Source organism: Cydia splendana, chromosome 18 (genome assembly GCF_910591565.1).
Source record: "Cydia splendana chromosome 18, ilCydSple1.2, whole genome shotgun sequence".
NCBI classification, from domain to species: domain Eukaryota; kingdom Metazoa; phylum Arthropoda; class Insecta; order Lepidoptera; family Tortricidae; genus Cydia; species Cydia splendana.
Window position 1 is genome coordinate 15,641,842 of NC_085977.1, and position 26,267 is coordinate 15,668,108.

The window sequence follows — 26,267 nt, forward strand, 5'->3', positions numbered from 1 at the left end:
TATGAGAAGATCCGCGGATCCGGATCCAGATCCGGATAATTTCATACATTTCGGATCCGGATAGCAAACCCTACTTGTACTACATGGAGGCGATCAGTTGAGAAAGAGGCTGGCTCAACTGGACTCGGCTGGAAAGAGCTGGAAGAAGCCGCTCAAGATCGTGACAAATGGAGGATTCTTCTGCGAGCCCTATGTGGACTAATGAGGGATAACAGGAATGCATCATCATCATCAAACTTTATTGCACAAGAAAAGTACAAAAGGCGAACTTAATGCCTTGTGGCATTCTCTACCAGTCAACCATAAATACGTGAAAGGACCAACTACTTGTCTAATTAGTAGAAGAATTCGAATTTTAGAATATTCAATTAATTAACTAAATATATTGTTTACCTATTAATTTAATTTATTGTGAAACTGGCATTGAAAATAATATGTTTAGCCGTCTTAATTAAATTGGAGTGAGATTAATTAGTAGATAATAATTCGTAGTATTAGCATTTACTAAGTGTTTTGATACTTTATTTTAGAAATGTGACTAAAAAAAATACAGGTAGCATGCTTCTGTAAAAGATCTCATTTTAACAAGTTTTATTTCTGCAGGCGTTCATAGGCTACTGGCAGCCATATGCTTGTTTACCACCGGACGTGGTATAAATAGAAAACTGTATGATATAATTCCTCCATCTTTATCAATGTATCTATCAATATTATCCAATATATTATTACGCTCCATTGAAACATACAATCCTATCAACCCCGCGCTATTTCAAAGGGAACTGCCGTATTTCCCGGGCCTCGTAAATACACCCTCACTAAATAAGACGTAAACCCAAAAAAGCTATTTAAACAAGTATAAAATACCGCCGGAAAGAGGGATCAGCTGCTACCGGCGACGTCGTGAGCTTCCGGCCAGCGGATTCGAATTTCAAACGTTTGAATTTTGAAAGTGGATTGGCTAAGACGGTTGTGACGGTTAGACTGTGTAAATAAGGTTGTTTTTCAATTGCTGGCAACTGTCAGAGGTTTCAAGCATAGGTATTATCTTTTCACCTGAGCAGCTCGAACAAGGGTACTTTGCTACTTAAAAACAGTGAGCAAAATGCGATTTTGCTCACTGAGTCATTTTGTCTCACTCAGTGAGCAAAATGCGATGTTGCTCACTGAGTGAGACAAAATGACATTCAAGTGACCTTTATAGTCAAATGTCATTTCAACATGCGGGGTCTAATACAAGTTCGATATACTTGGGTTCTATTATCTCTGTCCCTCTAGGTATGTTCTCACTGCTTAGGGTGAAAAATTTTGTGTACTACACGAGATCAAAGTTATTTACATCTCGTGCGCTTTTGAATCCCTTACTACGCTCAAGATTCTACTCGCTACGCTCGTGAATCTATTATAGAATCTTTCGCTTGCACGGGACTCAAAATAAGCACTCGAAGAAATATCAAACTTTGATCTCTTGTTGTACAAATAACTATTCTCTAGTTTTGTTCTATGAGATTTGGCTTGAAGGGCATAAAAAAAAATAAAAAAAAAAAATAAAAAACCGGGCAAGTGCGAGTCGGACTCGCGCACGAAGGGTTCCGTACCATAATGCAAAAAAAAAACGAAAAAAAAGCAAAAAAAAAACGGTCACCCATCCAAGTACTGACCACTCCCGACGTTGCTTAACTTTGGTCAAAAATCACGTTTGTTGTATGGGAGCCCCATTTAAATCTTTATTTTATTCTGTTTTTAGTATTTGTTGTTATAGCGGCAACAGAAATACATCATCTGTGAAAATTTCAACTGTCTAGCTATCACGGTTCATGAGATACAGCCTGGTGACAGACGGACGGACGGACGGACGGACGGACGGACGGACAGCGAAGTCTTAGTAATAGGGTCCCGTTTTACCCTTTGGGTACGGAACCCTAAAAACGGACAAGTGCGGGTCGGACTCGCCCACCGAGGGTTCCGTACTTTTTAGTATTTGTTGTTATAGCGGCAACAGAAATACATCATCTGTGAAAATTTCAACTGTCTAGCTATCACGGTGAAGATACAGCCTGGTGACAGACAGACAGACGGACAGTGGAGTCTTAGTAATAGGGTCCCGTAACCCTAAAAAAACAATTTTACACTTTTCGTAGGATTCACAGGTAAACCCTACGCTGGCGCCATCTGTAAACTACTTCGACCGGCCAACCCCATTTCGCAATTTCGCCGTTGTTACTATAAACGGAATGTGTCTATAAAGTTTCAAGTTTATGGTGACGCTGGAAGGCCGTTAGCACCCTATTACAACTCTATAATCCGTCGTTTTTATTGCATGTTCTGAACTTATTGCTTTTTTTCATTAGCTCTGATGAAATGTTAATTTGTTCTTATTTATAGTGCTAATGGTAGTAATGGTTTTATTGCAATTTAAAGTACGTGACAGTGGGAAAATAGATCTATAAAATAGAGGAAGCTATATTACTTTTTGCTAGCCAAATTGATAGTAGTAGATCCTAGCCCGGCTTTTCGAGGGCCAAAACGTACCAGTACGTACGAATCTATTTGCAAATCTCTTTTATCATGCTTAGATATTGCTACTGTATATCCGATTAAATACATCGAATAATAATCAAAGCCATTATAATATTGGCATTTAAACATTACATTTCGGTGCTGTCTTACGTATAATTTTATCGACATCGACATAAGTTTCACTTTTTAAAAGTCAAATCAAATTGCACCCGTCAAACAGAGTTCTATTTATGAGTAATATCAAAGAGAATAGAGTGCATGGAGACGGATTGTCAAAGTAAATTATGTAGCCACTGTAAATTTACTGTCATCTTTCGACAGACCATAAAACTGTTAGAACGCCATTTGATTTTGATCCTTATTCTTTCACTGATATGTGTTAACTTATAAAATATTAATATTAACGCCATCTACTCGACTATAGGCCAAAGATATGGTGCAATCTTTTCGAGCGATGGCGCCATTACCCTCAGCCTACTCTTGAGTAGATGGTGTTAATGTTAATATTTAACAAGTTAACACATAATTATATTATCAGTGAAAAAATAATGATAAAAGTCAAATGGCGTTCTAACAGTTTTAATCGTCTGTCGAAAGATGGTAGAAAATGTAGTGTTGCTACAAATTTTACCATGACAGTAACTCTCTATTTCAAATTCTCTTTGGTAATATGCAACCGATAACAGTTTAACTGAAACTTTGATCTCCCGGTGACAGTGACAACCTCATAAATACTGACGATGCGGTGGAACTCAATCCACTACGGAGTCGTTTAAATCGAATTGTCATTGACTTCGTTATCGACGTTGATATAGACGGATAGATTGACAGGCGTTCAATAGGGATGACACATATTGAATTTATAACACGATCTACAGAGTGCGTAATTATTTTCTATCGTTTTTCACGGAAACGTACGAACGTGTCTTGCTATTTCAGTCAGTCTCGGTACAAAAAGTACTGAAGTTGACTGAAGGAGCATGACAAATACGAACGTTTCCGAGAAAATACGAATATATGTAGGTACTTATAGATTTATCATGATTAGTTAATTAAAAAATAAAAAGGGCACACACGTGCTCGCAACTGTATCCAGCTACATTAAAAATTCAACATCTTAGTTGCATGCACTCATTTTAGTTATTTTATTCAACTCAAACTCATCACTCATCAATGTATCTGACATATTTAAAAAATACAAATAATATTTTTAGCGCGGAAACGATTCGAATTGTTAAACCTTGTCATACCGTAAATCTCTAAATTGAAACCAACCAAACCTCTATCAATTTCGACATTCCAAACACCGTCAGGATTTTCTGTCATTTTTCCCTGTATACCAAAGCGGCTCACTGGCCACTGGAGCATCAAATAGCTTGATTGTGACACACATCTTTTCGTCCTGTATATTAAAAAGGTCAACAAAGGAATTTCGACCTTATGCCCTTCATGAAGGACGGCATTTCAGCTGCGCGCTCTCACGTAGTTCATTTGTTTGTTTACTTCTTCCAACGGCAAAAGTTTTCTCAGGGAACGCTTGAGCGAAGGCGTTCATTGGCAAAGTATCCCTTGATTTGAATTGGTTTGACGTTAGTACTCTTAGTAGTACTTTTATTACAAGAAACATTCTCTTGTATTCTTCAATATCTGACTGTTTGGCCGGGAATAAATAAGAAAGGGAAAAACAGAATACAATTAGTACGGGACGAATATTTTTGTTTTTTGAGGTCAGTTGCTGATTGTGCCAGGGGCTCGACATCTGTGCCGATTTCTCAGCTAGAAAAACAGGATAAGTCGCTAAGTACTACTAGAAATGTAAAAATGTAAAAAAATGTAGACTTAAGAATGTTGCAGTGCCCTAACAGGGTGTCATGTACCTACAAATGTATTTATTGTAACACCTGTATTCTGATGAACATGATAGCAATAAAGAGATATGAATATGAATATGAAGTTGTATATACGATCTTATAGTAAAAAATGAAAACAGATTTAAAGAATACAGATTATTTTATTTAAATACTCGTACTTACTGTTATCAGTACGTGACTTCTATTTAAATTGGTCAATTTAGTATCAATTTTACAGAAAATACAGTGTTTTAGATGACAAGTCTATAATTGTGACGTTCGACCTTAAATTAAGATGTAAGTACCTAAAGTTTACTAAAAATAAATGCTCAAATTAGGTTACATTAAATGTCTATTATTAATGTTAATGTTTAAAACACAGCATGAATCAAAACATTGCAATTGCAAAATTTGTTTTAATCATTAAAACAAATTTTGTTAAGAAATAAGTTAACAAGTAGTTTCATAAATATAAGTAGTTTTTCGCTAGCTCATCACAGTCATAATTGATGTTTTATATTCAGGCCACGAAATGATCAAATTCTTACGCAACCTGCATAAGTTCTTCTCAAACTACGAATCCAATGAACAATTTGATCTCGTACGCTGTTAGCAATTTTCGCGCTTAGACCCAACGTTTTGGATGAAAAAGTTGTGTTCCATTTAGCCATAAGCCCCAGAGATGGCACTTTAAGGAGTTTGTGGGCGTCTGAGATGCTGACTCAAAGATTATAGGATCACCCCTTGCTACCCACAACTCCCTACAAACTAAAATCAACCTTTAAGCAAAGATTTAGAGTCCATATCAGCTAGCGAGTTAAGGCATTTTTAAAGCAATCGCCACGCATATTCTTTCTCCATGCTCAAAGTTATTTTGCACGCGTGGTATGTATAATTCGTCAAGTTAATTTGAAGCGTAATATGACAGGATAAGGTTTAGTTTTGCTTGGAGGGAGTTGATGAAGGTTGGTGGAAATACACTTAGAGTTATCGGCCGCAAATAAGTTTTGGTCGTACGGTAATGGAGGGATTTTGTTGTTCTAATGAGAAGTGAAATGTTGCCTAAAGTCATATTATGTTATATCAAGCTGGTTTTATAAAAGTTGGCCGTCAATGGATTTCTGAAAAACTTAACAATTGGCATTTGAATTGATTCGGAAGTTCAAAAGTTTCTAGATCGACCTTTATTTATTCAAACACTCCCACTGTTTGAATAATGGATGTCTAAGTAATATCCTAACAATTTTGTGATGTAACTCAATTACGTAATAACCACTTACCTAACAGAAATATTATTTGAGTGAATTTCGACAAATTAATTTAAAAGAATTTGATTTTTTTTTTCTGGATAAACGTATCCCGGAATTTATCCATTCAAGGGAGTGGAATGTGTGAAAATGTTAATACGGAATTATTAACGGGGAACGGATCAGTGCCCTAACTTCTATGAAGACGCTGTGGCCTAAGACGATGTTGTTGAGCTGTTGTTTTTGAACTATAGTAAAATTTAAAAATAAAAAAAAATACAATAGTTTGATAACTGCTAATCAAAGATATATTCAAAAGCTATTACCACCCCAAAACACAGACAAGGCAGCTATAAAACACAAAATTACTAGTAATTTTATATAATTCGTTTTCATGCGCATGGTCCCTTTATGCGAGGTCAAAAAGCAATACGGGGAAGCGTCGTAAAAATAAAAAAGTTTTCTGATGTACGCCTAAGGGTTTTATTAGTTTTTGTTTATTACACCTTTTTATGGGAGGGACGAATCTCATGTGTCCAAATGGAGTTATACAGTCGCCATCATATATATCGGAGCTGCCGAGGTGCTCAAAAATATTTGAACACGACTCTAACGCCTTGACAATAGAGGCGTGTTCAGATTTTTGTGAGCGCCTTGGCCGCTCCGATATATATGATGGCGACTGTACATTCCGGTTTACGGTCATAAAGTAAATGCTTTAGCTATTATTAGATATCGCCCTGTAAATAAGGTACCTACAACTTAAAACTAAATTAGTTTCATCTGTATACTCATAGATTCTTCGCTCAAAGCTAAAATAGACCTGTTGATAGGTAGGTATATAAATAATAACTAAGATATAACAAAAAAGTACCTACTTATTATATAACATACTTATTACACCATAAGAAACATCTAAATAACAATATCAATGATAGCCTTGTTCCACCCACCGAATCGTAGAGGTATCCTAATTCCTTCGATACCGCGCCTGCCAAAGGTTCCCAGTATCTATATATATTACCTTAATTTCTATGACATAAGTGCTCAATTTTGTTAACATATTTTACTTATAGCTTAATAACGACCCATTCCTGGTGAATTTATTTTTTAAATAATTGGATTTAATTTATTTATTGTGAAACTGCTGACATACGATTGTAATTTAATAATTTTGAATGAAATTTTGATTGTCAGTGTTATTTTTTGTACTCCATTATTCATAATGTAAAAAAACTGACAATCACAATATAAATTCCTAAAAATTTACCATGTGTAATTATAAGTCACATTGTATATTGTGAGATAAATAAATCATATCATATCATATCATTTATTTAGCATTTTATTTATTTTAGGGATTGTACACTTTTGCTTTTGTTTGTCATTCATCGTTACTTCTGTCCTACTCATTTCCTCAAAGGTTAACTGGAAGAGATCCCATTCAGGGATAAGTTCGCCTTTGTTGTATTTAATTGACTCTGTAACTGTGTTTCTCGTGTTTATATTTCTATGTACAATAAAGTAAATACATACATACATACATATACATACATACATACATATCATATGTTTTCCCCAACATCACTTTTATGTACTTCCTATAGAACAAAGCGAACTAATACAATACATCTCTCGAACAGGAACGTTCGCCACAAATCTCTGCATCTCAACTGTAACATCTGAAGCGGTGCATCACTAAATTACTCCGACGGTTAACGGTTATTCCAAATACAAAACAAGGCCAGGTCAAATACAGACTAAACCAGTATAAGTTTCTTCTCCGATTACGTTTAACTCAAGCGCTTGACGGTCATTGTATACTGGCCTGAATAGAAGCAATGGGAATATGTGGGCAGCACTCGATACGTCAGGCTGTCAATGTGGTTGGCAAAACTAAAACGAAACATATTGCTGGGATCCTGTGCGGAAGGATTACAGATATATAAAATTCACTGGATAAGATCAATAAAAGGAGGTAACTAGATAAAAAATTGCTTTATACATACATATTTTCCGGTAGAGTAGTAAAATATGATTTTTAAGTTTAGAGAGTCAATATTGAATTGAGGCTGTATGCGTACTACGTCTAGGATACTGGGCGCCAGTAGGGGGTGATAGCACTAATCATTATCACTTCTCGATCATCCCTTAGCAACCAAAAACATAACAGCACCTGTCATGTTCTAAAATTATTCAATCAGGTATATTTGCAAATAACTTACACGTGAAACTTCACAATTTTAATAATACCGTAGCGTAAACCAAAGTGTCAATAAAAAAATATTAAAGGTATTAAGCATGTGAATACAATGTAAGAAGGGTAATTGGTTTTCCGCTAGTAGGAAATCTTGTACCGCGAGGGTTAGCTCATAAGATTGATTTTAAAGTTGGTTTGAACGGCTGACAACAAAACGACTTAAATACTTACCACTTACCTACGAAAAATATTTTGTGTTACAAGGAATCAAAATGATATATTTCCGTCAAGGGCGTACATTGAATCCTGTATAAAGCAATGGATTCTACAATAGAATCCCGAACATGAGGGATTCAAGTGTTAACGCCCATGACGAAATAATTTTGATATCGTGTGACACATACTGCTTTTCACATCAACTATGAGGAAATTGTTGTGTTGCAAAATATGTATTATTTGACCAAAAAAATAGTATGCAAGAAAGAAAAAATCGTATGTTAGAACAGAAAAGTACAACTTTGATCCCTCCTAGCGGGGAAGAAAAAGCCCTTTTTGATGTGAAAACTATTATTTCATGTATATGCTGAAATTTTTATCTGGCGTTGATTATTATAGGCATTTAATTTTACAGGTTTTCTACGGAACGGTCTGGATCGCTGCGGAACTGCTCGAAAAAACAGCTTCCTCAGGAAAGCGATCTTACATTCTTTGAAAAAAAAAATGTTTGTGCCATTTGTGGTGAATAGACAGAGTAAACCTCATTCACTTGAACATAATCAAATAGCATTCGGGTAATTCTTATTCTTATGCATTTTTTGTGTAACACGTAAGAATAGCATGTATTTTTGTGAAAATAAGTAAACTCTATATCAATATACTTAGCAATTTACCTCTAGTTTTACGTCAACCTAAATGTATTGTCCTTAGAGTATTAGAAATATATAAAAAATAAATTACAAGTGCGAAATGTCACGGACCGTGTCGTGTGACTTCCCCAGATTTTGTGATATTTGATTTTTTTTTATTTGAAGTGATTTTGCAATATTTTATATCAAATATAAAACACTAATCCTTGTTCTACAACACTGTTTAAAAATTGTACGGATTTATAACGATTTTATATAATTTTAAACAACATACATTTTGTGATTAGTTTTCGAATCACCACCGCGCGTGGTAATATAAACATGCGGTACTCGGTAGAAAATTATCTTTACTACTGGCAGCCTTATTAAAGTTTTTTTAGAACAGCAACACTGTGTTGTTGTCAGGTTTACAAATGGCTGAAGGGAGAAGTTTTGTCGAAAATTATTTATTTGTCTTCATTTGAAAAAACGGTCAACCTTAACGCGTCACCGCCGTGTTAGAGTTTTAAAAGTAAGTTGCAGTTTCACGTTATTGTTAGAAACATAAGACATACCTCATACATTGCAGATTAAGCTAATTATTTAACATTTGCAAAATCAAAGGAAATGTTTATGTAATATCAAACATGTTCCAAATTATCACGACCGTGGCCTCAAAAATCTGTCACCACCACGGACTTTTGAGTCCACGTTCGTGACATATAGACACGTGGTCGTGTCACTCTTAATTCGTTTGATTAATTTAGAGGCACATGCACTTTTCAGAAATGCATTTTTATTAGCTACAGATCATTTGCTATTATTGCCCGACTGCCAAAGTAAAAAAAATGTTTTTCGCTTGTATGTATGTATGATGTGTATCGAATTCTTTGTCACGCTCTACAGCCTTTATAGTTTGACGGATTTCAACGTCTGAGCTGTCATTAGGTTTGTTATAGTCATAGGAGTGACTTAGGCTATGTTAAAATAACTATATAAATCAAAATAGCCGAGTTGGCCACCATAATGCCGAAATGTCACGACTGAGGGACACTTTGTCACAACCGTGTTTATGTACTCATTTTATTTACCTTTCCTGAGGCTATTAAGCTTGACCATATGAATCAAAAAATTGCTTTTCGTATGTACTTTTGATATATGTACTAATTAGTGAAAATTAAAAACGTTTAAAAAAAAAATTTTTATTGGACACAATTTAAGAATCACCCATTCACATCCAGTTCATTGACATCATTCATTGGACTAGCAAATGCAAGTCGAAGTAAAAACGAGGGCGTGCATTGGAAACAAAATTTATTGTTTCAGTCAGACGACTTCACTGCATTCGTACTATTTGTCCCGTGAAGCATTTTGTTCTATTTGTAGGACAATTCGTTCGCAGGTTCTGTTCGTAGAACAAAAGTTGAGTTGAGCGCCACTTTCAGTTCTTAGAAATCGTAAATTGATGTTGTTTTAGTAACTTTATTAGTATTTAAGAAGGGGTTCCTTTATTAGACATATAGTTTTAAGTCATAATGTATTGTTTGTCCGCATTTTCGTTAGTCATAGTTTGGTTTTTTCAGAAACCCGTAACCTGGCTTGGGCACTTTATATTTAGTATAATTATGACATTTAAGACATCTTATTTCAGTTTAAAATTAATGTATAGTAGACTTTTGGATTACTTCCCTAGTTGTAACATTATAAAATAATGAATCGCATAAATAGTCCCCTCTTTATATTATATTTTGTTTAAATCAATATTTTCTCTTTCAAATCAAAACTATTTTATTCCCACGGCTCCATAGAGCTAATAGAAACTTCACAGATTCTCAACGGGAAAAAGTTTTTTAAAAAACCCGACAAGCATTTCTAGCATTACAATTTTATTCAATTTAGAATCGTTGTACGCGCCGATGGCTTTCAATCCGTCGGAAATATTTTTAACTGACTTTAAAAAAAGAATCCAGCTGCTTGCTTGCTAGAAATCAATTTCAATCTCGAGTGAGCGCATGTGGAAAAACAGTAAACCCGCTTAAGAATATTCTGAAGGGACCACGTCAAAAACGCATATTAAGCGGGGAAATGTATTAACCGTGAAAAAATATACTACGAAAACAAGTTGCAGAGTTCAATGCAAAATGGTAACAGACACTGTCATAATCTCACAGGCCAATTCAAGTTTTAGTTATTCGATCTGTTTCCGATATGATACTGATCTGTCAGTTTCAAAAGTGGCATTTCTTCAACCAAAAACGTCAGTTTTGACACTGACAGATCAGATACATATTCAATCCAGATCGAATACCTAAATGATTTTTAGTGTTTCTCACTCACGGTTATGCTGGTGATTGCAATGCATAGAAAACAAAACCGTAACATAATATTAAACTCAGAATCGACCTCCTGTTTGAAAAATCTCTCCGCCCTTTGTAACCACGAATAGGTATTTTTTAGGCGTGCCTCGGAAAATTCCAATTTGCAACGCGTGGATTTTGCATTGAGTACAGCATTCAATTTAATCCTGCACAATGTTTGCGAATTTTATCAGGAGGCTGATTCTGTTTCAACCATCTATTCCAGGGATGTTGCGGATGCGGATTTTCTCACATCCGCAGATGCGGATGCGGATGCGGATGCGGGTGTCAAAATTAGATACTTAAAAAACGTCAAATATTACATTTTAAGTAATTTTTATTTCAAAAAAAACGATACGTTTAGTATTTGAGCAAGAATATAGGTGCGTTGTATGTAATAAACAGTAAGTTGGCCGACTTTTCTGGATCTAGACGATTTCGTTATAGGTAATGACGAAATTGCCTTGCACTTACGCCGCCGCTAAGACGTTCCTGTACCGACTTGTTCGACATCCGCATCCGCATAAGCTCCGCATCGATTTTATGCGGATGCGGATGCGGATGCGAATGTTAAAAATAATGCGGAAGTTCCGTGGTTGCGGATGCGGATATTCGCAATATCCCTGATCTATTCTAAGATTATACACGCGAAAGTAACTTTCACTGCGTGTGATATGTACCTCTTCACGCTTGAAAGAGAGGTGTTTATATTGTGGAAGTGGTATATACAGAGTGATCAATCCAAATGGGTCAGTATGGAGAAGTCCGAAACGGCGTCGATTTAGATTTAATAATAATGACATTCAAACGTTTTAAACTCTCATACATAACCGGGAATCGAACCTGGTCAATATTCTTTATGTAATCGCGTGTAGTATTTGTTTGTATAATTGATCCTGAAAGTATAAGGACCATCCGCTCGATTCGGGAAATGAATTAGAGATTCACTAGATATGAAATAGTAAAGATATGTGACGTTCCATGGCAAAAGGTACCTTGTGCATGTCAGTTTACAGTTGTTACAATATTATTAGATTAGTGAGTGTCACAATCAACCGGTTTACATTATACAATTTCCTTATTCCTAAAAAATATATATATTAGATACAGTTCAAATAACCTGAATATTAAATCAATGTCGAAAATACAAAATTCAAATAAATTAAAAATGTCTAAGGTAAAATATACATATAAAAACTACTCAACCTCCAATCATAATATTATAAAGCAACATTATTGTTTATTAGGTACCTACTAGCTAGATTATTCATTACATAGTCAATTCAATATTATTATAATTTACATTGCTATTAAGGTCAATATTCATTAGATAGGTATCATTCACATGTCAAGCGTTGGAATTGTTCTGTCTTGATAAAAAAATCATTAATATTGTAAAAACATTCAGTTAGCAGAAACGTTCTTAACTTATAGAAAAATTTGTTGCTTGGTAACTAGTTTGATATAAAGTGTATACATCCTTACGTGTCCTATCATGTAGACATCGTAATGTCAGATGTTTTTAAGGTGATCCGATCGTTACTGCGATTATTGATGAAATTCTTACTAAAAAGGATTTATTTTTTAGTGGTTATTTGGTTGATCAGTTTGGTTTGGTTGTTTTGGTTTGGTTTGGTGGTTTGGTTGAGCAGTGGTGGCCGAGTGGATATGACGTCTGACTTTCAATCCGGAGGTCGCGGGTTCAAATCCTGGCTCGTACCAATGAGTTTTTCGAAACTTATGTACGAAATATCATTTGATATTTACCACTAGCTTTTCGGTGAAGGAAAACATCGTGAGGAAACCTGCATACATCTGCGAAGAAATTCAAAGGTGTATGTGAAGTCCCCAATCCGCATTGGGCTAGCGTGGGAACTATAGCCCAAGCCCTCTCGCGCATGAGAGGAGGCCTGTGCCCAGCAGTGAGACGTATATAGGCTGAAATGATGATGATGATTTGGTTGATTTCAATACTTTGTGAGTTTCTATAACTATATACAACAACATTTTAAGTGATGATTATTGTGTAATTCCAGAGAAAATACTTTATTGGGACATAAAATACGAACTAAACAATAAAACTAAACTACATGCTTAGTAAAATAAATAAAATTTAAAATAATCTTATAAATAAATAAACTTTTATTACATATTAGGGTACAGTATCTAAAATTAAAACTAAAACTAAAATTAATTTAAAATTTCAACTAAACTAATCTAAATTAAAATAAATCTAAAAATGGCCCCCGCGGCATTGTGCTAAAGATGCTGGCAGCATTCCCTCGCTGAATCGCAATTATACTGATGCGCTGCGAGAGAAAGCTGCCAGCTCTCTGGTCACCGGTGGTATCGACCAGCTTTTTGGATAGTTATTTAAAAAGAATATAGAGAAAAGTGTGATGTCTTCGAGAAGTGTTTGTTTACATGATACACCAGTCAAATCTTAAGTAAGAATTAATACACTTTAGTTTTCATCTTATTTCGACACGACCTTGCGTGAGCCGCTGCGCAGCTGGTCCTTAAGAAATGCAATCAGAAGTCATCTCATAAGCCATCTCTCTCGCACTTATTTGTGCGCGTGAGATGCCTGGTGATGAGAGTCAAGGTCATGTCGAAACAGGATCAAAACTTTTTCCAATTGTAAGGAAAGAATCGGCATCACGCGTGCAAAATTTAGCAGGAAATTTGCGGAATTGGTTCTGTCTGTTCTAAAAATATGAAATACAGATCCGCAGTTTTTAATAATAGGTATGAAAAGAGAGCATGAAATGAATTATTGATTTGCGCATATTTTAATTTTTATAGTGTTATTTGATCTGATTTGATTATATTCAGCTGTCCTACCACATACAATAATTATACGAGTATAGCTACGCGCATTGCAAACTACGTGAAACCGTTATATTTGTATAGCTTTTAAACGAAACCTCTGATTTGTTATTCCGTTTTAGATACGGGGCACTAAAAAACGTCCGAGGCATCCGTGCGAACAATGATCGGGATGTGGTTTTGGTTAAAAAACGAGTCAGAGCCACGCTGTTATTGGGAAAAACAATCGGCGCATAAAACCCTTTCGCGCTTGGCCGGATTTTTCTCGCGAATTTGCGAATGGAAAGAGGTTTAACGGGATGCTTTATATCTAGAATTATTTTTTATGAAAAGCTAGCCCCTGCTGTTACATTCGCTTAAAAGGATGATTTTCGTGATAAAAACTTTCCTTAGTCCTTTCCCGGGACTCAAACTATCTCCATAGGAAATTTTATCTATGAATGTGAAGCGGTAACAGACATAATAAAGAGATATTTAAGCATGTTCAATAGTATGTACCTATGTATATTATCTCTTCACGCATAAAAATAAAAATCAAGATAAAAATCTTCTGGAGCGATTTAGATGAGATTTGATAAGACAAACGGACAGAGTGTAAAAACTCTTAGCATCCAGGTAACTAAATTATAAATTCGGTGGAGGAAATGAAACAACTTTTTATTGTATCAATGCTGTAGGCATTTGGTCCAAAATTCAGATCAACACTTAGTACCTAAGACCGAGCGGATTTTGGGATAGTAAAGCGCTACGACATAGAAAAAAAATGGATTTCGTATACGTAAAACCATTCGACCATAACTCCAATATGTTGTGTTGTGGACCTTCGTGACAACAGCTTGATTAGTAGGTAATTATTAAGCATCAATCACTGTTTTCTGTGTATAAAAAAAATATATATATATATGAAATTAGTTGAAAGATTTCGGACTAAAGTTTGATAGTTTTATGGTTTTAAATAAGAAATTACTTCCCTTGTTCAATTCGTTTTAAGGGGTTTTGTATATTCCCAAAAATGCAGGTATAAATGGTGGCATTAAATTAATTTCTTCATTCTAATAGGAAGCCGGAAATTCACCTTTAATGGCTCCAAAGACACTTCACTTAAAGTTTTATCCCATAAAGTTTATAATCCTCTTATAATAAAGCATTATTTTACGGCGCTCTTCGGTTTAGTGCAGCATAAATTATTGAGTTTAATGTGCACTATCTCAGGAATGGCTCAGTTTACGCTCTGTGCGATACTTAGTAATGCTCAATATTAAAGACATCTCTTAAATACATACATGGTGTGCGTAATTATCATGACAGGGAGGCTTAAGCCCCATTTAGGTAGTTCAAAAACTTGCATGCGATTTTTGTTACATTGGTCGTAATTTGGTCGATCGACTGATCTCATTGTACTCTATAGTTAGCAATGTATCGAATAAATCATGCATGGTTCTTGTATAAATGGCGCTTAAATCGAAACTTGAAAATAAAATTATTGACTAATTAACATGCCCAGGGCAAAAACGCAATGCAATAATGAATTAAATAACTTTTTGGCAAAAATTGCATTTTTGGAACAAGCTTTTATAGCTGACTGTTTCACGATTATTGACCACCATCACAATGAAAGGTTATGGTCCAATAACCTCCTTCCTTTTTTTATACCGAAAAACAACAACTCATATCACTGTGTTAATGGCACAAAGAATCCTCAAGAAATAAATCCTTATTTCTCACTGTAAGCAAACTCGTCACGCATTTAACACCTATACGGGCATTATAAGGTTATAACATCAACAATGAATTTTCTTTTTATGTGTTGGCAGTAAAATAACTCGAATTTCTGGCTTAACGGCAACGTCACTTTGACAGTTGTACGTGTGCTGAGTATTGTTAGGAATGGGGGAGGATTTTTTTTATTAGTAAGTAGATGTTCATTTCTTTACATTAATGCATTGAAATAAAGTCAATAATTGTACAGGAAGCGTGCATGAACTATAGGGGGCAGCACAGGAGCCGTCATATTATTGGCGCGAGGCGTAATAAATGTGAAGTTTATGCTTCCGATGTAGTCGGATGTAGCCCACAAGATGGCAGAACCTACTATGCACAAGAACTACCGTTCTCGTTCTTAAGCCACCACAAAAATTGCCAATTTTTTTGCATGTACATGTTTATATTTCCGATTCCGGCCACAAGATGGCAGACCCTCCAACGCGCGCGGTCCCTATCCATATTTAGATACAATGCTGACTAGAAATATATTTGCTGGTTGCTGATGCGTATTTTTTATCACATGATGGTCTCATTGAGATACCAATGTTAGAAGTCGCAAGCATCATGCTGAGATAAGGCTGTTATGTGCCAATTTTTCTTTTTTTTTCTTTATTTTTAAATGTGAAATTTAGTACGGATCGTTGCAAGAACTTTTGAATAAGACAATACAACAGTGCTAATACTATATCCTTATGTGCAAGAAGTGGAGTATCAAATAAAATATAGCCTCCAAACCAACTAAACTCTTTTTAAAAATACACTGGACAACTGGGCCGACGGAACATAAATAAATAAATAAATATTATAGGACAATTTTAAATATATCGGCCTAGTCCCACAGTAAGCTCAATAAGGCTTGTGTTGTGGGTACTAGACGACGATATATATAATATATACTTACATATATACATAGAAAACATCCATAACTCAGGAACAAATATTTGTGATGAACACACAAATAATTGCCCTTACCAGGATTCGAACCCGGGACCTCTTGCCTCGTAGGCAGGGTCACTACCGACTAGGCTAGGAGGCCGTTACATATATATTATGTAAAATAATCAAGCATTGCAGGAAGCAAAGAAATATGTATAATAATATATTTTATATCTATCAAATCTAAACAGAACTTCTCTATTCATACTCTCAGCCAATCAGAGTCAATAATGCACATTGAAGCGCATCATTAGTGGCTACACCGAGCTACGTGAGACGCATACGATACGTAGGCAAATGGCTAGGGGGGGGGCAAATTGTCGTCGGTCCTTCTGTGCGCTTATTCGTTGTACAAAATGTTAGCAACCGAAAAGGTTGTAACATGGGAAACCTGCAGCCATGCTCGCACTGGCCGGTGGTAAAAAAAACGGGTTTCACTCCGGGAGTGCCGACAGAAGTGAAAACTCAATAACTAGTCCAAAATGTTTGCAGCACTATGTATAATTGACCCACCCTCCTTTCTATTGAAAAACTTTAGTTCCGAAATTGCTGGCCAGTGAACTTAAATTTGTAGCGTTAATTGTTTAAAATTCGAATAGAAATTGTAAAGTTACCTTGCAGACATCGCATCTAAATATATTTGGTCATGATATTTTGAGTTTTATTCACCAGTACTAGAGTTCACTTTTATTAGCGATTTCATCAAGATGAGACTTTATTGAATTATTGAATTATATTGGAGTGATATAAAGTTAGAATGTACTCGTAACTGTGAGATCCTTGTATTTCAGCCCGTACAAGATTAGAACATTGAGCTTTATTGCTTAATATAAAAGTCCAGTTTTAAATAATTGACCTGATTATGATACGTTATAACTATAAGTTCTTTGGTGAATAACATTGTCCGTCACACATGACATAAGTCACGCAAGCGCCCTGCGCCGCCTACATGAAACAGCAGGCTCAGGCATACATTTTCGCCGTGCGGTAGAAAGAGAGGAGAGACGCCTTACGCGTTACGCGTTACGCTGTCTCGAGTTTATCATTTTTTCCCCACCTCAAAAAGTGCTCAGCGCCGCTAAAGAAGTTTTCACTTCAAAAAAACTAAGCCATTCGCCCGTCTTTTGTTTTTTTTTTCATCAATTTTGATGAGTTCAGAGCTTGATGAGATTGAGTTGATTAGAACAATTCAGAGTTGTGCTATTTGCAACTAAATTGCAAGAGAAAAATGATGAGGTAAAACAAAAGACGGGCGAATGGCTTAGTTTTTTTTTATCACCAGCCGGTTACAAGGTCTTATAGATGGCGCCAGTATATATTGCCCCTGTTTCAATAAAATTGCACAGTACCTAATAGTCTGTATCTGAAAGGTACCTTAAAAATCGCAGCACATGCGAGTTGCCCGAAGGGCATCATTAGGTTGGTACAGCGCGCAGCGAGATTGTATTGTAGGTAAATCGCTAGGGGCCAGGAACTAAACACGACAATCGAAATTGGGTTTTTTATTGGTGTTGTTTTGCTTGTGTGCTATTCAGTTTTCAGCATCCGTGTTTCAAAAATATGGACTCGATTTAAAAAAAATGTATTTGACGTTTTACTCTTTTTACAGCTTATGTACCTATACTATAGCCATTGTAAAGACAATCCTACAAATATCAAATAAATAAAAAAATATCTGGTATAAAAAGAACGAGACGAATTGGAAATGAAGCCAAACAAAAAGCGACAAATGTGAAATGTGTAAAGATAACCTGCGTATGAGGAAGGCAACCAACGAATGTGACTAAGGAAGACCAAGAAGAAAAACGAATAGGACATATTAAGAGAGTGAAACAGCCTGGCCAAATTTAGTGAAAATGGGGAAATTGTCGATATCCTTGATTCCGAAAACTCAATTTAAAACACTAGCGATATTAAGACTGGTAAAGAAACATCATCAAATACTGCTAATAAATTGCTGGAGTTTGCTTGCACAACCCTGTAATCATACCACCGCATTGTTTTGGTTCTAGAATAGCACGAAAATTTGCAGCAAACAAGGTATTACTTTAAGACTAAAGCGAGACTGTGTAAAGATATTTAACTAGTCAAATACTACTGTAGGGATCTGAAATGTAAAATTATCTTCGTCTAATAAAAATATCTACTTACTACTTTCCATCCAATCCAGCTGGGTTGGGCGGCATTCAATAAACTAGCGGACATCCTCAAGCCCGTTAACATTCCACAGTGCTTGAAGACTCGCCTCTTTAACCAATGTGTCCTGCCCACCATGACCTACGGTGCCGAGACATGGACGCTCACTAGGCAGGCAGTGCATAAAATCCAAGTGGCACAGAGAGCCATGGAGCGCGCCATGCTCGGCATCAAACTTCAAGATCGAGTGAGGAATGTTGAGATCCGACGTCGCACCAAGGTGCAAGACGTCGGATACGTCATTACCAAACTCAAGTGGAGCTGGGCGGGACATGTTGCCAGGCAGAGTGATGGCAGGTGGGCCAAAATTTTAACGGAATGGTGGCCGCTTACAGACGAAAGGAGTGCCTAGCGTCCGTTGGCTCGTTGGGTGGATGACATCTGGAAGAATGCGAGTCACTTCTGGATGAGATTGGCTCGGGACCGGGATAAGTGGCGTACTCGAAGAGAGGCCTATGCTCAGCAGTGGGCGATAAAAGGCTGATATGACTGATGACTTACTACTTTAGTAGTTACTAGGTACTAATTGAGCAAAACATGCCCAAACTACGATACTAACTTTATTTCCATAAAAATCTTGGGATCCTTCTTGAAAGAGCTCGTGATTCTGAGTAGAAATAACAAAAACTGTCCAAATAAAAAAAATACACTTTACAGTTTTTATTTTAAGCAGAGGCGAACTGTCAACTATTGGAATTCGCCTGTCAAACACTAGAACGTTAATATTACTTTGTATCAGATATTAATTGTTATTTTATTACCAAGACATCGGCTAAGGTTCTGTTTACAAGGACCTACTAATTGAAATCAATTTAGTTTGTTCCAGAAAATAACTTAATTAACATGAGAAAGTTGGAACTATTCAGTCGGCAAACTTCAAACAAGAGGAGGACACGAAGAGATCTCATTAGTTTCAGGAATCTTAAAGAGCCATGATGAACTTGGGTACTTATTTGAAACTAGCTGTGCCCGCGGCTCCGCCCGCGTGGAATTCGGTCTGTGTCAGTAAGCTGCTAATTTCTAAGCCGAATTTCTCTCCCTCTCCCCTGGAGGCGGAACTTGAAGTAAAGTTGACAGATGGATATGCTAGAGGACTGTAGTCCAGATAAAATATTTTATTACAATTAGGTACCACTAAATAAAACTACACTCCAAAATCAATAGTTTGTTTCGCCCTTATTAAAATTTTACACGTGATTTAAACGACAGAGTCGTAGATGTATATCGGACGATACAGTAAGGTATACGCGCGCGAGCGAAAGCGAAGCTGCCTGCCTGGCTAGAGCGCCACCCACTCACCGTGGTCTTCTTCAGACTCCTGAGGAAGATCACGTGCCCCTTGTAACCTCAATGCGTTGCGAGACTTTCGCGAATGATTCAATTTTTTTCGGGAAGGCATGGTAATGCGTATAAAATGCGAGTCCCAAATCGTTTCACTCCGCAAACGACCAGTGCCGGATTAAGATATTTTGATGCCCTAAGCATTTCTAGACCATGGTGCCCCCTCTCCCTAGGGTCATCGAGATTACATTGAATTTTTTTGGTAAGTTGAGTGACGTTCATTGCCGCATTAGAGCTGAGAATGGAAATCAGTCACATAATTTTATCACGAAAATTGACAGTGCTGCAGCAGTAACGTTGCAACAGAGTAATGCTGCTGCAGTCGCCATATCTTAAAAAGTTATTAATAACGCGAGCGAAGCGAGCGCGAAAATTTTTCGATACAAAAACGCAATTTGATAGACAGTTGTAAATTTTTACTTTTAGTATGGATATCAGTCACATAATTTTATCACGAAAATTGACAGTGCTGCAGCAGTAATGTTGCAACAGAGAAATATTGCTGCAGTCGCCATATCTTAGGAAGTTATTGAAAACGCGAGCGAAGCGAGCGCGAAAATTTTTCGATATTAAAACGCGATTTCATAGGCAGTTGTACATTTTTACTTTTAGTATGGAAATCAGTCACATAATTTTATCACGAAAATTGACAGTGCTGCAGCAGTAACGTTGCAACAGAGTAATGCTGCTGCAGTCGTCATATCTTAGAAAGTTATTGAAAACGCGAGCGAAGCGAGCGCGAAAATTTTTCGATATAAAAACGCAATTTGATAGACAGTTGTACATTTCTACTTTTAGTATGGAAATCAGTCACATCATTTTATCACGAAAATTGACAGTGCTGCAGCAGTAACGTTGTAACAGAGTAACGCTACTGCACTCGCCATTCAAATGTCACCTTTATCATATCTTATAATGTTATTGAAAACGCGAGCGAAGCAAGCGCGAAAAATTTTCGATATAAAAAACGCTATTTGACTTAGAAAGTTATTGAAAACGCGAGCGAAGCGAGCGCGAAAATTGTTCGATATAAAAACGCAAGTTGATAGACAGTTGTACATTTTTACTTTTAGTATGGAAATCAGTCACATAATATTATCACGAAAATTGACAGTACTGCAGCAGTAACGTTACAACAGAGTAATGCTGCTGCAGTCGCCACCCGAATATCACCTTTATCATATCTTGTAATATTATTGTACACGCGAGCGAAGCGAGCGCGAAAATTTTTCGATATGTAAAACGCAATTTGATAGACAGTTGTACATTTTTACTTTTAGTCCCAACCAGGCGCGAATCCCGGATTTCATACAGAGAAGGGATGGGACAGTTTTCTATCAGCCTAGCTTCGCATAGGGCTCGATATTTAAGGGTCTCAGCGAGGTTGTTTTCATACAGAAAAGATGCAAGAAAGCAGAGCTTGGAATTGACCAAGTGAATGTGAAGTGTGAGCAAGGCAGAAGGCCCAGCTGCGAAAGAGGAAAGCTTGGATTTGGATCCACGCCCAAGTGTAATTAAGGCAGAAGATCTACTTTGCCATAAGGCAGAAGACCTCGAATAAGACCTTACGCTGAACTGCAAAAGAGTGGCTTGAAATCGAATCTATGCATGTAATCACGACTCTTCTACTGCTCGCTCTTTGGCTTCACTCGAAAGCGCTACTTGATAGTATGCTTTTAGTTTTCGGCTTTCACGGGGCCCCTTATAAATAACACTTTGACAGTTAGGTCTCAGGATCGCGGCTAAGGAGAAACTCGGCTTGGCCGACAAATCTGTCGTGCAAGAGAGAAAAATTGGCTAATCGGTTATTGGGTAATCGGTAACCTATGTCGAAAAAATCGGTTGGCCGCAAGGCCGAAAGCAAGATTTTTTTCCATGACTTTAAGGGCCTCCGCGTAAGGTCAAATCGAAAGCCTACGTTGGAGATGTTCTTACGTACCCTCACTATCTTACTTGATCCCTACGACCCTTCGTTATTAGATGGGTACTTGTACACGTATAAACGTTTCATGTAGGTACCTACTCCACGACGACTGCAATGCTGATGCAGCCTGCGCGTTTTTTTGCTTACGGTTTTGGTGCCCCCTAGACGTGGTGCCCTAAGCAAGTGCTTATTTTGCTTAAAAGGGTTAATCCGGCACTGCAAATAACAGAGGTCAATGTTTTTTTTTTACAAAGTACCCACCTTCGTGGCCATTATTAAGTGCTTAAAGGAGGCGATACCTCCGTATGAATATGGATTTGATATGGGAGCGATATAATTACGATTAGGTATATATAATTCATGATGGAGAAAATTTATAATTTTAAATAATTATGCAATTGTACGCGTGTTGATATGTTTATTTTACCACTACGTAACTATGTAAACTCATTTTTAGTTTTCTTGATTACTTAATGTTTACTCAGGTCCCCAAAAGATAGCACTGTGCAATGAGGGGCAATTAATTTACTGTCGTTTAATTTTGTTGTATTATTAATTTATTAAATCAACATAATTATTCAATTATTTTTGTTGATATCCGTAACCGTTAGAAGAGGTTCTAAACTTAGAGTTAATTTGGCAAAATCTTTCCTCGGTGGCTTATTCATGTCACAACGTATTAAATTCAGCGCCATCTGTTAGTTTACCAGGGTACTCAATAGTGGTAGCACATATTTGAAAAAAGTTTGCCCCTCCTTCTTAAGTAGCGCCATAAGATTCAGGGGCAAACTTAAGTCAATCGAATGTTGTGGCTACCCCCCCTTTTAGGGGTTGAATTTTTATAGCCTATAACCTGGCCGGGAATTTTCTCGACAGATTAGTAAAGTTTTCATCAAAATCCGTTCAGCCGTTTTCACGTGATGCGCGTTCAAATAAACAGACAAACAGATAAACAGATAAACAGACAAACAGACAAAATTTCTAAAAACTTTTGGAACGTGTTCTGTTATCGATTCTAAGTATCCCCAGCCAACTTTTTTTTAAATATCTTCCATGTACAGACTTTCGACCGTCTTCAGCTTTATTATATGTATAGATAGATACTCAAAGGTATAGGTACATATCGTATTTTTTTGACATTACAAATGCGTCCATATTTCTCTTTATATATTTTCTCTCTATAATTAGGTAGTAAAACGAACATTATTTATATTATTTTCGGGGTAAAACAAACAGTATCAGGATTCCATACAAGTGTTTGTCTTGCCCCGGTGATAGTCTTACTCCAGCTTACCTTATCTCATGTTCGTACGATAATATTTACACGACATAGCTTCTAATATAAGTATATCAACTCGTACGCGTCTTCCCTGTAGACATCACAAAGTTAAGTAAATCTAAAGCTAATTTTTAACTGCACCGCCCTTACAGGCGTGATACAGTCAGCAGCAGAAGTTTCTAAGCGGGCGAGGTGTTCAAAATTACCTTGACACGATCTTTATTCTCTAACAATATCGTTTTGCACAACTTATTCTTTCGGTATTTGAGACTCAAATACTTATGAAATTTTTTTATAAGTAATGTTTCAAAATGACCTTTCATCTGAAGGACATAAACAGGAATATAAAACTAAAACTAACTACAATTAAAATAACTAAAACTAAAAATTAAAAATACCTATCAAAATTTGGTGCCTTCGGGAGGGTGCCCAACACGCAGGCAGCGTTCCCGCGCTGGATTGCGATGGCAATTCTCTGCGCGAGAAAGCTGCCCGCGCGGGGGTCGCCCGTTGCCTCCCTCAGCCTTTTCCCGAGCACCTTGTGGAGCATCTGTGCGCCTCTGCCCCACGAACCAAGCGTAAAAATAAAAAAAAAATAAAACATCATGTCATTATTTGTAATATAGGTATTTGACAAAGAACATCTACAATATTAAATCAGTACAATATTCACTATAAGCCCTAGCTTAATGTCAAATTCAAATTTTAGCTAAATTCGTAGCAAAAGTGAGTGAACAAGCAAAGTTTTGAGACATTAAGCGCTTGTTGTTTCGCTTTGTAAAGGAATATCAAAACATCTTATAAAACAAGAGCTTTTCTAATAGTTTACGAACAAGTGCGAAAAATACGATATTCGTAACGAGTGGCGAATTTTAAAACACGACCGAAGGGAGGTAGTCGGCAGCAGGAGTTGCTAAGCGGGCGATGTGTCCAAAATTACCTTGACACGCTATTATTCTCTTACGAAAAGTCGCGTCAAGATCATTTTGAACACCTGGCCCGCTTAGCAACTTCTGCTGCTGACTGCAAGTGTTTCGTACAACGTTTTACAGTACATATGGCCCTTTAAATTTTCGATGTTGTTACGTTTTGTGCTTATTATAACACAGAATGACATAACGAAGCACCAGATATGTACTGTAAAAGTTTTACATTTCTGGAGCGTCACTAGAAAAATAGCATCGGTTTTTTATTAATTTATTATTTATTTTACTCAAAGGGCATCTAAATCGCACTAATATCGTAAGTACGTTTAAAGAATTTAATTTCTCTGGCCGTTTCGTATTTTATCACAGTAACAATAATATGAGATCCTTCGCAGCTTTCATTCTGTTACATATATATACAAGGTACAAAGTGACATGACAAACGGTTGGATGACAACAAAATGAGATGAAAAGGTAAGATAAGGTGGGGTAAGACTATCACCGGGGCAAGACAAACACTTGTATGGAATCCTCATACTGTTTGTCTAGCCCCGATCTATAAATTGTAAATACAGATCTCAATCACAATAATCAACTCTGGCCAACTTGGGACTCGAACCCACATCCTTGGATTGCGCGTCCAATGCGTTACCAATTCCGCCAGCTGACCATCCGTCAATCAACGCGAATTTAGTCATTGCAACTGTGACAACGTTACTAGCGACATCTGCATACTAAGGTCAACCTTTGGCCATTTCTGAGGACATGCGTTGGCGCATTACTTTTTTCATTATATATTAACATTAAAATAAACTATGTTATTCTTACCCCACCTTACCATACATCAATTTATAAGTCGACGTCCCAAGCACTAAAGTTGGCGCTGGTGCCATGGCGACCCTGTGACAACATTCGTTAAATCCATTCGAACAGAAACATTAATTATGTAGAAACAAAATTCCAACCGAAACACATTATGTATTGTACTCTATAAAATAAAAATAAAATAAAACACACACAATTAAAGTTTTAACAATCTAGGTATAATAAAGCAGGTATAAGGATAATACAAACAAAGTTATTTATGGCTACTTTAAAACAAAGCTTTTAATGTTTTGTTTAATTTATAAAACACGTATTACAGTACTTGGTGCTAAACAAATCTAAGTCTTAAATTAAAAGCAGGAAATGCAAATTTGACTTAAACCTTGCCTAACCCGCACCTCCTGCAAATTTTCGCAAGATCATTCCTTGAAAAATTGCTAATTCAACTATGATTCTTATTCCAAGTAGGTAAAGTCTAAGTTTGCTTTAAAGGATGCTGTTGGTAGGACCCTGCCACATTTTCGCTTTAGTAGTTTTGCGGCCTCCTAAATTAGAGTAAGAGGGGGTAAATGGGAAGGCGCGCGAAATAGCATTTTACCCAAAAATCCTATCGCGCCCCGCCCGCGTCAGTGCACTATATACGGGTAAAAGGACTGCGACCACAGATTATCTCAATTTATAAAGATAAAGAAGACAAGCTACAATTATTAAAACTAAAACGGTTACACTATGGCCTCGAGCTAGTGAAACAAATAGCCTGATTCGAACTTAAAAATACGTCAAAAATTTATTAAAGATGCGATATGGATCGAATATGTCAGTGTCAAAAGTGTCGTGACTGCAGCATATTGTTGATAATTTTTACCAAAGTGTGCTTTTGTGTATCATAAAAAGACACAATTCTGAAAATGATACGTGTTGTTTTAGTTAAATGAATATACTTTTAATTTTAAATGACATTTGTTTTCATTTTTCTTTTGTAATAACTTGTAAGTACTTTTGTACGTATCTTTGGGCCATCCTGTAACAATGGACAACAATTATTTGGTAGAGTTAGACCAAGAAAAGTCTGCAGCGATTTTGATAGCCCACGTAGTGCAAGTGTTATTTCAAACGTCAAACTTCTATGAAATTATGACGTATAAATAACACTTGCACTGCGAGGGCTATCAAAATCGCTGCAGATTTTTCTTGGTCTAACTTTAACGTGTTTTTAATAGTGATGTATCTT

At 36.5% G+C, this 26,267-nt stretch overlaps 1 protein-coding gene, 1 long non-coding RNA gene and 1 other non-coding gene across 4 annotated transcripts in view; 1 reads left to right on the top strand and 2 right to left on the bottom strand.

The window, feature by feature from the left end:
• The window catches only part of LOC134799089 (neural cell adhesion molecule 2-like), a 460,169-nt gene that overhangs the window by 247,362 nt on the left and 186,540 nt on the right, over window positions 1-26,267 (bottom strand). The gene's annotated exons all lie outside the window — the stretch shown is intronic.
• LOC134799167 (uncharacterized) overlaps window positions 1-26,267 on the top strand; it is a 514,174-nt gene that overhangs the window by 40,171 nt on the left and 447,736 nt on the right. The window lies entirely within an intron of this gene.
• Window positions 24,810-24,881, bottom strand: Trnaa-cgc (transfer RNA alanine (anticodon CGC)). Its single transcript has one exon. It is a non-coding gene; the product is annotated as a tRNA-Ala (tRNA).